Here is a 12,845-nt window from a genome sequence, read left to right on the forward strand (position 1 = left end):
TGGATTTTAAACAGGTGAAAAGATGATCTGAATTATTTGCAATCATTTTGGAACGAGGTAAAGAAACAATTTTAAGAGATTAAGAATAGGAGACAGAAGCTAGTTAGGTGACTATTACAATAGTCAATTCTCAAGACAATGGTGGCTTGGAATAGGGGTCTTGAATGATGGGGAGAGGTATGACGGAATCGCACATTCAGATTTCAATCCTTTGTAGTCTTTGGTGGGGTGGGAGGGGGCAGTGCATGCGCGCACACAATAAAATATTTTATTCAACATGAGATTATTTCTGTCTCCAGGGACACTTGAACATTACAAGTGCCTCCAAGGGTCATTGCACGTTAATTCAGGTGGAGAAGCAGTTTCCTGAGGGCATAATTTGAGAGAGCAGGCAGCAAAAAGAAAATGATCTCAGCTAAGGTGACAGTTGTAGTCCTCCAGCCCACTGGGAACTACCAGCATTGTGCGGAAAACTGCTCAAGACACAAACTCTTGTCAGGAGAAGAGGGAGCCTGGCACAGTAAATAAAGCGTGGACCTGGAACACTGAGGTCGCCAGTTCGAAACCCCAGGCTTGCCTGGTCAAGGCACATACAGAAGTTGATGATTCCTGCTCCTCCTCCCTTTCTCTTTGTCTCTCTCTCTAAAATGAATAAAATTTAAAATAATTATTAAAAAAAAGAAAAAGGGCTAGTTTCAGTCAATACATTCTTTCTCCTTGACTATATAGTCATCCCTCACTATATCGTGGTTCCCTTTCCATGGTCTCACTGTATCACGGATTTTTTGCTATATCGTGGGATTTTGCAGTATATAGTTATTTTTCTATATTTATTGTTTTAATTATTTTTGCAGTAAAATAAGCAAAATAAGTGTGGGAAAGGTTAATAACAGTATGAGAAATGTTTATGAGTGTGGGGGGGGTTTGTAAAACCTTAAAATATACAGAAATAATAAATATAAGGCTGCTACTTAGTGTATTTTCGCCTATCACGGGGGGTTCTGGAACCTAACCCCGCGATAGGTGAGGGACCACTGCACAGTAATTAACAAGCACAAAGGAAGGGGCAATCTATAAATCTCTAGGCTAATTTCCTAAAGCCTGTTCACATGCATTTCTTTGTGTTTGCACAAAGGTCACTCACACAGTTTCTTAGTGTTTTCATTAAAGAAACCTGCTTCTCTATGTTTGCAGCAAGGATTACATTTACATCACCATTCACACTCAGGGCATTTTAATTAAAGTTCATTAATCCAAGTTATAGAGGTAATCATATAGGTGACTCCCTACAGGAAGCTTTTGCTTATTGGGATTTAAAGGCATTCTTTGTATTCCTTTTAAATTTTTATTTTTCAATTACATTCACTATTATTTTGCATTAGTTTCAGATGTACAGCATAGTGGTGAGATGATCATATACTTTACAAAGTGCCTCCCCCCATTTCCAGTTCCCACCTGGCCTCATATACAGTTACTACAATATTATTGATTGTATTCTCTCTGCTTTACTTTTATATCCATGTAACTATTTTCTAACTACCAATTTGTACTAATCAATCTCTTCACCTTTTTCACCCAGTCCCCGCAGTCCTGCTCCCCTCTGGCAGCCATCAGTTTGCTCTCTGTATCTGTGAATCTGTTTTTATTTTATTTGTTCATTTATTTTGTTCTTCAGAGTCTACATATAAGTAAAGTAATATGGTATTTGTCTTTCTTTTTTTCTTCTTCTTTTCCAAGTGAGAGGAGGGAAGGTAGACAGACTCCTGCATGCACCCTGACTGTGATCCACCTGGCAATCGGAGCCAATGCCCTGCCCAACTGGGGCCATGCTTGCAACTGAGCTATTTTTAGTGCCTGAGGCTGAAGTTCCATGGAGCCATCCTCAGTGCCCAGGGCCAATGCATTTGAACCAATCAAGTCATGGCTGTGGGAGAGGAAGAGAGAGAAGGGGGGGGTGGAGAAGCAGATAGTTGCTTCTCCTGTGTGCCCTCACCAGGAATCAAACCCGGACATTCACATGCTGGGTCAATGCTCTACCACTGAGCCAACCAGCCATGGCCAGCCTGAAGTGTTTCTGATGAGAAATCAGCTGACAACCTTATGGGGGCTCCTGTGTAGGTAACTATTTGCTCTTCTTTTTTGGCTTTTAAGATTCTTTCTTTGTCTTTAATCTTTGGCATTTTAATTATGACATGTCTTGGTGTGGGTCTCTTGAATTCATCTTGATTGAAACTCTCTGTGCTTCCTGAACTCGTATGACATTTTCTTTCACAGAGTTGGGAAAGTTTTAAGCCATTACCTCTTCAAACAGATTCTCCATCCCTTGTTCACTCTCTTCTCCGTATGGCACCTCTATGATGGAGATGTTGTTATGCTTGATGTTGTCCCAGAAGTTCCTTAGACTTTCTTCATTTTTCTTGTCTTTTTTCTTTGTGATGCTCCGCTTGAGTGGTTACTGTTACCTTGTTTTCTAAATCACTGCTTCATCTAACTTTCTGTTGATTTCTTCTAAAGTATTCTTTATTTTACCCCTCCCCAATCCCTTATGCTGGAACTCAGTAGAGGCAACTGGGACACCTCAGACAGTACAAAGCAGCTGGCAACCTCTGGTTTTAAGGAGGTAGCACTGGGAACTTACAGGTCCAGAGCCCCATTTCCCACCACACCCCACCACAAGGATGGTGCCCTGAGACAAAGGTGACCTGGTTGTACAGTGGACACCCACATCCTCAGGTGATATAGGGCATTTTTCTATGGCCCAGGTGACATTGCCCCACTGAGATCCCAGAAGTCCCAGTAATGCAGGCACGAGAAAACAAAAACTTGCACAATAGCGCCACCTAATGGAGAACAAAAGAAAGACCTCTACTTATCAACCTGCTAAACCGTTAAAAGCAAAACAACAGTACTGTACTTTAAGAGTTCAATATATTACCATATTTTCCCATGTATAAGACACTCCCATGTATAAGATGCACCTTCACTTTGGGGCCCAAAATTTGAAATAAAATCTATTACATAAAGTTATTGAACTCATTTTATTCATCAAAAAATTCATACAACTCCTCATCAATGTCAAAACTCCCCTGCATTAGCTTGTCCTCATCTGTGTCTGATGACGAATCACTGCCTTCAACAATGAGCACAAAACAAGCGTGAAAAAGAGGGAAATGCAAGTTAAAAAAAATCTACAGCCACTGTATAAGACACACCCAGTTTTTAAACTCTAAATTTTTTGAAAAAGGGTACATCTTATATGGGGAAATACAGTAATTCCCAGGCAAAGAAAGACTACGTCAAGCATAATGAACAACCAAGGAGAAAAAAGGGAGGTCAGATACAAAATTTAAAACCTCCAGAAAATAAAGACGTGTAAGGTTGTGACTTAAATGCCATAACATTCAAGATTGCAGCTCTGAAGAAATGAGATACAAGAAAACTCAGAAAAGCATTTCAATTAGCTCAGAAATAAAAATCAACAAACTAAAAGAGGACTTCACCAATAAGATTGAAACTATAAAAAGAACCAGACAAAAATTCTGGACCTGAAGAACTCAATAAATGAGATAAAGAATGAATTAACAAGCTTAGGAAATAGAACAGATCAGATAGAGGAAAGAATAGGTGATATTGAAGATAAAAGTCTAGGAATGACTCTGATAGAAGAAGAGAGGATTAAAGAATAAATGAAAAAACTCTATGAGGACTCTCTGACTCTATTAGAAAGGGCACTATAAGGAAAATGAGTATGCCAGAAAGAAAAGAGAGGAAGAAAGGAACAGAGAGCTTATTTGAACAAATAATGACCAGAACTTCCCAAACCTATATAAAGAACTGGACTGTTTAATCCAAAAAGCTAATTGAACACCTCATTATCCCAATATAAAAAGGCTTTCTCCAAGGCACGTTATATGAATCTGTCAAAAATTAAAACAGCTTGACCGGGCAGTGGCGCAGTGGCAGAGCATCAGACTGGGATGCGGAAGACCCAGGTTCAAGACCCTGAGGTCACCAGCTTGAGTGCGGGCTCATCTGGTTTGAGCAAAAGCTCACCAGCTTGAGCCCAAGGTCACTAGCTCAAGCAAGGGGTTACTTGGTCTGCTGAAGGCCCGCAATCAAGGCACGTATGAGAAAGCAATCAATGAACAATTAAGGTGTTGCAATGTGCAACGAAAAACTAATGATTGATGCTTCTCATCTCTCCGTTCCTGTCTGTCTGTCCCTATCTATCCCTCTCTCTGACTCTCTCACTGTAAAAAAATAAAAATAAAAAATTAAACAAAAAAAGGAATTATTTAGGTAAGCAGGGGAAAGAAAATAGTAACCTATAAAAGAAACCCCATTAGATTGTCATCCGATTTGTCAAAAGGAATGCTACCCTAGGAGAAAGTGTAATCAAAATATGAAAAGAGAAATTTGGTAAGAATTATATATCCAGAAAAGCTGTGCTTTAGATATGAAGGAGAAATAAAGGCTTTTCCAGACAAAAAAAGCTAAAAGAATTTACCACTATAAGACCTACATTATAAGAAATGCTAAAAGATGCTCTTTTATTGAAACAAAAAGACAAAAGGATACAAAGCTGTGATTAAGGTGAAAGACAGACAGACAAGGAGGAAATGGCAACTCTTAAAAAAGAATTAGTGGCTAGGTTGAGTATATTGAGATTGAATTTAGTGGGAGTATTTTTATGTATTTTTCACTGTTGGTGTGAGAAAGATGTATTTTTAAAACAAATGCCTAAAGAGCCTGTGCTTACCACTCTGTGCCCAGATCCATGTCCCAGGTTCACTTGAAGGGCCTGCGTTATTCCTTCTTCTAGTGTGTTTCTTGTGAATTTCTTGATGATGACATAGGTGTACAGTATTGTTTTCCTTTGAACTTCCTTGCCTAAGTGAGAATCTGACCTTCTGTGAACAGTTAGGCCAAGGTTGGGAATTTACATTTTTAAAGCTTAATCTGGAAGTTGGGGAACCACAAAAGATAACTAAATGGATAACATACAAACATAGTTTATAAGACATGACTGACCTCTAGGAATGTACATATGGCCAATCACTTGAATTTCAAAAGCAAGCTATAGTAGCATGGAGAAAAAAAGCCCTCACGTCCTCCCCAGATAACTGATGATAGTCTCCAGTGGTGACCATGGCTACCTAGATTATTAGAAAAACACACATAGTAATCCATCATTCATATGCATTAACACAGAAGTCACTAAATTTTAGAGCTCGGTGGCACCTCCTTTTATCACTTGTTCTGCTCTTGATTGTTAGAGAGAATAAGAAGTTGTAACACTTTATTTGTGCTATTTAGAAAAGTCTCAAAGATTATCTCAATGCTAGAAAGACAGGAATTCTATAGCATCTTAGGGTGAAAATGTTTGGGACTCTAGAATGGCTCAATGAGGAAAAAGGAGAAGACCAGGCTCAGGATGCAAATGGTCTCTAGGAGCATGTCCATGCAGGGCTGTCAGCTTGCTTCAGACCAGGCTCGGAAGACTGTGGAGATGGGAAAGTAAAGACGGAATCATTGTGTGTTTAGTGTTTCCTTTCCTCTGAATCTTATCTGAGCACAAACTACAGTCAGAGAGCTGAAGTCTAAGGAATGTTCTGGAGTTCAAATTACATGCTATTAAATGAACAGGTTATTCCAATGCTAAACTTGCATTCTTTCACTGGAATATGGTTGGTTTTTCTTCCTAGCAACAACAACAACAACAAAAACAGGATGAAAGAAAGGGAACAATACTTGGCAAACCATAACAAGAAAAGATCTTGCCCAGTTAGGCTGTGTTGGCATCTTTGTTTCTTCTCAGTGAGGTACCTTATATTAGAAAATAATATGTAAATGAAGCTACTGTCACCTGTCCTGCTATCTCCTGTATATATTTGAGTGTTGGGTACTCAGTTTCACTGTGAACATTCAAAAAATATTGGTGCATATCTGAAGAAGAAAGACAATGTTAGGGAAGGGAGTAGAATTCATATCAGATGAAAATGTTTGATGGTATTAGGAGTATGTGTGTCAGAGAATGGAAGACTGGAGCTCATTATGCAAGTCTGAGCTCACCAGTGAAAGAGGAATCTGTTCTGTTTGAATCCAGAAGGTATGCTCTCCACTCCTGCCTCCATGCTAAAACAAACAATTATAGATAACCTTGCACAAAAGAAACCCAAACACTTCTGCAGCCTACCTGGTCAGCCAACCTGGTCATGCATATTAAGATGTAAGCATACAGACTTTTTAAATATATTCTTCATTGTGGTTCCTTAGTTGTTCATTGATTGTTTTTCTCATATGTGCCTTGACCGGGGGACTACAGCAGAGTGAGTGATCCCTTGCTCAAGCCAGAGACCTTGGGCTTAAGCTGGTGAGTGAGCCTTGCTCAAACCAGATGAGTCTTGCTCAAGCTGGTGACCTAGGAGTTTCAAACCTGGGTCCTCCGCATCCCAGTCCGAGGCTCCACTGCCACCGCCTGGTCAGGCTTAATATCATTTCCTAATAAGAAATAATCATTTAGCCCTGGCTGGCTAGCTCAGCAATAGAGCGTTGGCCCAGTGTATGGAAGTCCCAGGTTCAATTTCCGGCCAGGGCACACAGGAGAAGCGCCCATCTGCTTCTCCATCCTTCCCCCTCTACTTTCTTTCTATTTCTGTCTTTCCCTCATGCAGCCAAGGCTCCATTGGAGCAAAGTTGGCTGAGCTGTGCCTCCTGGGTGCTGAGGATGGCTCCATGGCCTCCACCTCAGGCGCTAGAATGGCTCTGGTTGCAACAAAGCAATGCGCTGGATGGGCAGAGCATCGCCCCGTGGTGAGCTTGCCAGGTGGATCCCAGTCAGGCACATGAAGGAGTCTGTCTCTCTGCCTCCCCACCTCTCACTTCAGAAAAATACAAAAAATAATAATAATAATTGAGAGCCAATGATGAGCCTCAGTATGAACATAAACATAAGCAGACATGCTTTCTTTTTTTACCCTTTGAAAAAAAATCGAGGACATTTTGTTAACTTTTATCTCTAGTATTACCATTTTGTGATCCTACTCATTTCTTTTATTTTTTTATTTTTTTTTTATTTTTTATTATTATTATTTTTTAGTCTTTTAGTTACCCTTTTTGCCACCATATATATGGCTATCAAAGCACATTCATATCAAATTATAGTGATTTTTCATACTTATTCAAGAGTAAGGAAAATTTAATTTTCTCTTTAGCTTTATAGTCTTAGTTAATAGCACATACCAGGAGCTTAACAAGTTTTTGTTAATGACAGAATGGAATTAGGGACACTACCCTCATGTCCTTATATATTAGGGCGGTGTTTCCCAACGTGGTACCCATGCCCCACAGGAGGGCAATTCGATAGTTAAGGGGGGCAATTTGAAAATGGACTCGACACGACTTTAACTCTTTCACCCCGGGCCATTTAAATGCAGTGCTAGATATCAGTGCCAAATTTAACAAAAAATGCAATCCTTAAATAATTGCGGTAAATAATTATTAAGTATAATTTCGTTTGACGAGGCCAAAATATCAACTAGGTGATTGGCATTGTCAAGTAAACTTCATCCTGGGTTCACCGTGGAGCATGCAGTCTGCCACAGGGAACCCCGGACGTTTTAAAAACTCGCTAAACAATGCAGTTATCCTCACCTAATTGGCCCATCGCAACTTCTGTAGTGTTTCACATCATTCAGTTGGTGTTAATTTGAAATAAGTGTCAGTCAAAACTGTTGTAAAAGCTCGTTGATTTAATAAATATACATATATCTATTGTATAGATATAATTGGTAAGTATTTGATTTTATTTTTATCAATATTAAACTCCTTATTAAGTACTTCTTGCATCGGGGCTAGAAAGCAATAATATTTTATAAATATTATTGGGGCTATAATAGTGCATGCACAATTTTAATTTTAGAAGCATAACTTTCCAGAAAATTTTGTCAAGTGGAAAAAATATAGATACCTTTTGATTTGCGGTGGTAGTGTAGTAAATGTGTTATATACATTTAAATAAATATGAATTTTTAGTATACGTTTACTCTATGTCACATTGAATATATTTTAACACATATTTGAATATTAGTTTTTAATTGATCTTATTTTTATTATAGCCCATAGTAAAATGAGTGGTGCAAGCAAGAAAAAAAACTCGTCAATATTTGGAGGAATATTTAAAATTTGGGTTCATACCCGCTGTTCACGATGAGCGGATTCCTTTTTGTCTTTTATGCCAGAAATGCTTGACCAACGAATCAATGAAACGACGTCATCTTGAGGCGCATTTGAAGGCGAAACATAGTGCTCATATTAATTCAGATTTGAGTTACTTTAAAACTTTAAAGAAAAATTTTGAAAAAAGAACAACATTAAAGTCTCTATTTACTGCTCATACTTCAACTAATAATTGTGTTCTTGAGGCTAGTTATCAAATTTCTTTATTCGTCGCTAAAACTGAAGAAAATCACACTATAGGAGAGAATTTAATAAAACCGTCAATATCAGCATTTCTTAAAACGGTTCTTGAAAAAGATGACAAAGATGTAAAAGCTATGCCACTCAGTAACAATTCTGTTAGCAGAAGAATAGACGAAATGAGTGAGGATATTGAAAAACAACTTATTGAAAAGCTGAAAACAAGAAAATTCTCCTTGCAAATGGATGAATCAACTTTGAGAGACAGTGAAGCAGTATTGATAACTTACATAAGATATATTGATAAAGGACATTTTGCTGAAGAAATGTTGTTCTGTAAAAGATTAGAAAGCACCACTACCTCCAAAGATATATATAATAAGCTAAAAAACTACTTAGATGTCAATGATATACCAATGAAAAATATAACATCTTGTGCTGCAGATGGTGCTCCCAATATGATAGGCAAGAAAAATGGCTGCTTAAAATTGATGAAAGATGCGAATCTAGAAATGGTTCTTGTGCATTGTGTTATTCATAGGGAAAACTTGGTAGCTAAAAACATCTCGCCTGTTCTGAATGAAGTATTACATACAGTAATAAAGTGTGTTAATGCTATTAAAGCTAGTGCCAAATGTGAGCGTCTTTTCAAGCTATTTTGTGAAGAACAAAATGAAGACCATGTGAGACTTTTACTTCATACTGAAGTAAGATGGCTATCTAAAGGAAACTGTTTGAAAAGATTTATGGAACTGTTTGATACTCTTAGTGATTTTTTAAGCGACAAACCTGAAATGAAGTATCTGTTAACAATAGATGGTAAAGCATTTGTGAGTTATTTAGCCGATATCTTTGAAAAACTAAATATATTAAATAAGCAACTTCAAGGAACAAATAAAACTCTTGTCTATGCAAAAGCAAAGATATTTGGTTTCATTACCAATATTGAGTTATGTCAGAAACATATTAACAACAAAAACTTTAAACAGTTTCATTGGCTCCAAAAATGTGAAGTAACTGATACCGCTTTACTTGTTATTGTCAATCATTTGAATATTCTATCGGCTGATTTAAAAGAAAGATTTTCTGATTTAAAACAAATTGATTTCCCAACATGGATGATGCAGCCAATGTTAGTGGATTTGTCTGATATATCAAATATGCAGTATCTAGAAGAACTCGCAGAATTGCAAAATGATGACTCAGTTAAAGCTTTATTTAATATCAAAGGAGCGATGGCATGGCTTTGTGAAGAAACAGAAATCAAATACCCAAATTCAACCAAATGTGCAAGAAAACTATTGCTACCGTTTCCATCTTCATTTTTAGCTGAATGTAGATTTAATGCTATAAATGATTTACTGGTTAAAAAAAAGAAATTGGCTGGATATAACACAACGTGAAGACTTGAGACTAAAGCTAACCAAATTGGAACCTAATATAAAATCTCTGTGCAGCAAGCATCAAGCGCAAGGGTCACACTAAATTAAAATAATAAATTAATATAGAAAAATCTGTATTAAAATTATTTGGAATTTAAATTTCTGTTTTTCATTATATGTTTTGAAATTTTACTTACTGTGTTTTGTTAACAATTTCATAGTGATTTCTTCCTAGAACCTATCATTTATGTTTATTAAGTGAACAAATCAATTTTTTAATGTTAAAAATTATGTATGTTACATGGGGGGGGGACATAAAACTTTAGAAAGGTTAAGGTGGGGCATGGCACAAAAAAGGTTAGGAAACACTGTATTAGGGTCATTCAAGGGTCATCTCTAATGCTTATGTCAAAAGGGAAAATTTAAATAGTACCTTTTATTCAAGCCTTTTGCAATTATAGATTGTTTTAGTGTCAATACACCAGAGATAGAAGCATTTTAGTGAGAGAAAGCAATCCATGAATATACCTGATTTACTATTGAAATTAAGTCCTAGGTACTCCAAAGGTACCAATTTCCAGTTATAAGAAAAATAAGTACTAGGAATGTAATATACAATATGATGACTATAGTTAGCAATGCTGTATGCTATATAGGAAAGTTGTAAAGAGTTCAATCTTAAGAGTTCTCAAAAAAAAATTATTTCCTTTTTCTTTTTTTTAAATTTTATTTATTCATTTTAGAGAGGAGAGAGAAAGGGAGAGAGAGAGAGACAGAGAGAGAAGGTGGGGAGGAGCTGGAAGCATCAACTCCCATATGTGCCTTGACCAGGCAAGCCCAGGGTTTCAAACCGGCAACCTCAGCATTTCCAGGTCGACACTTTATCCACTGCGCCACCACAGGTCAGGCCACTTTTTCTTTTTTTAAATTGTATATACAAAAGAAGCTAAATGTTAGTTGAACTTATTGTAGTAATCATTTCACAATATATGTAAATCAAACCAGCATGCTGTATACTCTAAACTCATACAGTGATGCATGTCAATTATTTCTCAATAAAACTGGAAAAGAGAGAAATCTATAAAAAAATTAATTTTAAAAAATCATGTTGCCTGACCTGTGGTGGCACAGGGGATAAAGCGTCGACCTGGAATGCTGAGGTTGCCAGTTCAAAACCCTGGGCTTGCCTGGTCAAGGCACATATGGGAGTTGATGCTTCCTGCTCCTCCCTCCCCTTTCTCTCTCTCTCTCTCTCTCTCTCTCTCTCTTTCACTCTCTCTCCTCTCTAAAAATTAATAAAGTAAAAAAAGGAAAAAAAATCATGTTGTATACCTGAAACATACACAATTTTTATTTGTTAATTATACCTCAATAAAACTGGAAAAATTTTTAAAGAAAAAAGGTTATAGCCCTGGCCGGTTGGCTCAGCGGTAGAGCGTCGGCCTAGCATGCGGAGGACCCGGGTTCGATTCCCGGCCAGGGCACACAGGAGAAGCACCCATTTGCTTCTCCACCCCTCCGCTGCGCTTTCCTCTCTGTCTCTCTCTTCCCCTCCCGCAGCCAAGGCTCCACTGGAGCAAAGATGATGGCCCGGGCGCTGGGGATGGCTCTGTGGCCTCTGCCCCAGGCGCTAGAGTAGCTCTGGTCGCAACATGGCGACGCCCAGGATGGGCAGAGCATCGCCCCCCTGGTGGGCAGAGCATCGCCCCTGGTGGGCGTGCCGGGTGGATCCCAGTCTGGCGCATGTGGGAGTCTGTCTGACTGTCTCACTGTCTCTCCTGTTTCCAGCTTCAAAAAAATGAAAAAAAAAAAAAGAAAAGAAAAGAAAAAAGGTTATAGTATATACATAGAATAAAATACTACTCATTGATGAAAACAGATGAACTATTGATATCTGCAAAACATAGTACTGCAGCCTGACCAGGTGGTGGCGCAATGAATAGAGCGTTGGACTGGGATGCCGAGGACCCAGGTTCAAGACCCCGAGGTCGCCAGCTAGAGCATGGGCTCATCTGGCTTGAGCAAAAAGCTCACCAGCTTGGACCCGAGGTCACTGGCTCGAGCAAGGGATTACTCAGTCTGCTGAAGGCCCACGGTCAAGGCACATATGAGAAAGCAATCAATGAACAACTGTGTCGCAATGAAAAACTGATGATTGATGCTTCTCATCTCTCTCCTTTCCTGTCTGTCTGTCCCTATCTATCCCTCTCTCTGACTCTCTCTCTCTCTCTCTCTCTCTGTCCCCATTTTTAAAAATGCATACTTCATTATAGTACACTCTAGAAATTACAAATCTAATATATATATAATGGGAGAATGCAAATGAGTCAGACGGGTCAGAGAGGAATTCAGAAATGGAAGTTGACCGAGAAGAGTCACAAAAGAAGTGTGGGGAGTGATGGAAATATTCTGTCTTGATGGCACTGGTGGTTCTATGGGGGTTTCTATTTGTCAAAACTTGTTGGTCTGTAGCCTTAAAATGTGTGTAAGTTATTGTACATAAATTATGTATCAATAAAATTCATTTTATTTTAAAAAAGAAAATCCCAATTTTTATTCAGAATAGGCTATTAAACACTTAAATATAGAATAAGTATTAAAAGAGATAAATATCACTTTAAAAAAAAGACAATAGCTACTAAAATTTGGAAATGAGTGCACAGCATTGAAAGGGATAATTTATGACAAGAAATGCATAAAAGAGGAGAGGAAAAGGACTAAACTTGCACAGGAAAACAGAGATAAGATGCTGTCAGAAGAAAAAAGACTGTTGTATGCATAAAAGTGTCTTTTGTACAAACCTAATGGTAACCACAAAACAAAAATCTGGAACGGAGACACATAAAATAAAAAAGAGGAAACATAAGGAAAATCATGGAATACCACAAAAACTAAAATAGCAGACAAATATAAGGGGAAAGAAACAATGGAGACAAAGAGCAATCAGAAACAAAAGATAAAAGTTAACTCAAATGGATTAAAGACCCACAACAATAAAATACATGGAAGAACACATAAGTACTAAACTTATAGACCTTGCTCTCA

This window comes from Saccopteryx bilineata, chromosome 6 (assembly GCF_036850765.1).
Source record: "Saccopteryx bilineata isolate mSacBil1 chromosome 6, mSacBil1_pri_phased_curated, whole genome shotgun sequence".
Classification (NCBI taxonomy): domain Eukaryota; kingdom Metazoa; phylum Chordata; class Mammalia; order Chiroptera; family Emballonuridae; genus Saccopteryx; species Saccopteryx bilineata.